Raw genomic sequence first — 3,709 nt, 5'->3', positions numbered from 1 at the left:
CGTTTGTGTTGAAATATTTAAGTAGTGACCAGTAATGGATCGGAGTAGAGGCAGCGTTGAAATATTGTATTAATAAAATATTTTATTTTTGGCGGACTGAATAAAATTGACAGTGAAAATGGAGGGAATAAAATTATAAGTGTTGCAATAGCTTATTTCATTTACCTATTGCAACACTTAATGCCAAAAGCGACGGTTATAGGGTTAAATTATAGCTCATAGAACAATTCTTTTTGGCATCACTTGAAAGAGTTGCAATAGACCACCTATTGCAACACTTTGTTAACCGTCGTCAAAAAGTTTATTGTCATAGGGGTAATTTCTAGTAGTGCCACCCCTGCTCTCCCGTCCTTACCTCCTTCCAAAATAGCCCTCGCCCCCAAACCACTCGGACATGACCCTAATCCACCATCAACCTCTCCTGCCACTACTCAAAAACCAACACAAAGCCCCTATACCGACAAATAAATGAACATAGCAATAGTACAAAAATAATAAGAGAAGGCACGCACAAAGTATATTATTTAGCCCAGCAGCTAGAACAACACAACAATAATCCACCAATAAGCAAAGCAGTCAGACACCACTATAATAACAAGAAGGAAACCAGAAATCTAAAATTAGGGCTCAATGTGCAGTAGTCACCACTACCGGTTAGAAGCCAAAAATCAAATTGAAAAAACATTGTAAAATTCTACAAAAATTTTAGGCAACAGACGAGTAAAAATTGATCAAGAAATCTATTCCTAAATATTTCAACCTCTAGCTTCATACAAGTATAATATTTGAATATATGCTAACACAAACCAGAATACAAAATAGATTATCAAAACACGCCAGAAACAAGAAACAAAACAAGGATAATGAACTGTACAGCCAATTTACTAGAGTCCAAAATCTGATAGCCAAAAAATTAACAACAAGAAATATACCACCAATAAGAAAGATTTAAGAATTTAAAGATAGATAAAAAGGTAGAATACAACTGTAGAATAAGAAAAAAGATGGACAAGAAAGGTTTCAGAAAATATAAATTCAAATCACGAATAAGAGAAATGTTAGAACATGGTTAGGACGGCAAGATCTCGGTGATACTTAGGCAATTTTTGATCTGATTATAGTGCTCGATGGGCAATTTTTGATCTGGTTATAGTGCTCGATGGTGAGATAGGAATTGGTGTCACTATCTCTCTCTGGGATACTCTTATGTGTTGTTGGTTTGGTTGCCAAAAATGGATTGCCAAAACAAGCCCGCCGGAGCATCCTCTGGAACTTGCTGGAAACTGGGAGTTAGCTTCCCTTTTTTCCAACTTATTCTGACTAAAGCTGCTACTCTTACCCGTCGTCGAAGTTGAGTCGAGCCAGCGGGAACCCTAAGCCCGCCGGCAATAATAGTGTAAGGAGAGAGAAGGGGGTACAGACGGGGGTGGGGAGATTTGGGGAGAGAGAAAAAGGCGCGGGAATTTAAAAAGAAATAAATTTGAGAGGAGAAAAGAAAAGCAAAAAAAAGTAAGGTTGAAAAAACTAAAAAAAAATGGAGAGAGAAAAAGAAAAGATAAAAATTAAAGCAAAATAAAAAAAGAGAAAAAATAAAAGTTGAAAAATAAATAAGTATGGAGTTGTTTAGAAATATTTGAGATATAGAAAGATAAATAGGTAATTTTGCTATATAAAAAAAAGGCTAGTATTTTTAAGTCCATCCTAATGAGGAACAAAAAAACAAAGTCACCCATTATAAGAGTCATTTATGTAGTTTACCTAGGGGCGGATCTATTCATTCCCGTGGGGGTGGCATGCCACCCGCAAACTTCAACGGAAACTCTATATAAATGAGTATATATATATATATACTGATATAGTCAAATATTAAATCTGTCACCCATAATACCAAAGCACTATCTAGTGCAAGTGGTAAAGCGTCACTTTTGTTGCCCACAGTTTGTCGTATTTGTTTTTTTAATACTGATATAGTCAAATATTAAATCTGCCACCCATAATACCAAAGAACTATCTAGCGCAAGTGGAAAAGCAGCACTTTTATTTCCTATAGGTCGTGTTCGATCCCAATTTGCAGCATTTGTTTTTTAAAATTATTTTTTGTGAAGCATTGTTGACTAAAACAAGGCAACAGACGTACATTCTACCATTTAAATGAATTATGAATATTATGTTATGATATCAGTAATATTATTAAAAAATCAATTTTTGTCATTTTATTATTATTTTTTTTAATTAATTGGTTGGTTAATTGTCCTATATATCAAAAAATGAATAATTTGATTAATTTAATCGATAAGCAGTGGCGGAGTCAGAAATTCAGCGAAAGATGTGCAAATTTTATTCTCAGCTATGCTAAGAGTGTGCAAAATTAAATATACACTCATTATGATTAACATTTAACCTCTATTCATCACATAATTTTCCGACGAAGGGTGTGCATCTGACCACCTTTCATCGAAGGTGACTCCGCCCCTATCGATAAGTTTACTTGGCACCCAGAGAGTTCGAATCCTGGATCCGCCTCTGAGTTTACCCTACTACAATTCATCACAGCCTAGCGAGTTCGGGTCTTATAATCACTATGGTCTAATTAATCATATTTCTATTCCCTCTATTTTATAGATTAATTTTCAAATGAGCAAGTATACGGTGGTAAATTTCATCTCATTTTATGTTAACTCCACCTAAGTTATAAAGCTAATTCTTGCAATGGAAAAAGTATCTCAACTATACTCTACGTACATATCACTGAAAAAAAGGGTTCCGAAATAGTGTAATGCTAAATTTTGATCCTGGTAAAACGCAAGTAAATTGGCACACATGTAAATTACCATGCAAGTATATTCATATCAACAATTCATCTTATCTAATATACTAGATAATTTAAGGCCCGTGGTATGGATCCAATATATATATGATTAGAAGCCTTATATTATATAGAAAATAATTTATGTTTTCTCTACTATTTAATTTATTTTTAAAGCTGGTAAATATTATATAGATTTTTGACCTATATTGTTTGTCCCGACCAAAATTTTAAAATAAATTAAGTATTGTAAAAAAATAATTTAATCTAGAAATTATTTCAATTATTTGTTGGTGTCAATTATGGAGCTATTATTTTTATGTTGTAAACCACTTGAGATCTTTTAATAATTAACTAGACAAAAAATCCGCGCTTTGCGCGGCTTCAAAAATATTGCATTTCATTTTTAAAAATTAAATTAATAAATAAATATTGAAAATATGTTAAAAAATTTTTTAGTCTCCAAATCCAAAAGATGAAATTTAAAGTTCTAATCAATTTCATTGATAACACTTCACTTTATTCTTTTCAATAATTTTCATCACTTGGAGTTTTTAGCTAATAACGATATTAATATATAGGGCAAAAATCTCATTTTTAGCAGAAAAGATGTGGCATGTCTTTAAAGTCAATAAAACTATTTTTCTGAAGATTTTATCCCATTTAATTTTTACTAAATTTTGATTTTGAAATTTTAAATGTCTTTCAGTTTTCTATAAAGATAAATGATCAACCATTATTTCTAAAACTCGAATTTCATAGAGAAACCTGCATACAAAGTGCTATAAAGCTTATGAATTACAAGTAATAATATGTAACTCATACGTTACAATCTTTTGGTATGACTAAAATAATAGAGCAAGAAAATAATGTGACATATTTAATATATATATATATATATAT

Source organism: Capsicum annuum, chromosome 9 (genome assembly GCF_002878395.1).
Source record: "Capsicum annuum cultivar UCD-10X-F1 chromosome 9, UCD10Xv1.1, whole genome shotgun sequence".
NCBI classification, from domain to species: Eukaryota; Viridiplantae; Streptophyta; class Magnoliopsida; order Solanales; family Solanaceae; genus Capsicum; species Capsicum annuum.
This window is presented reverse-complemented; position numbering follows the sequence as displayed.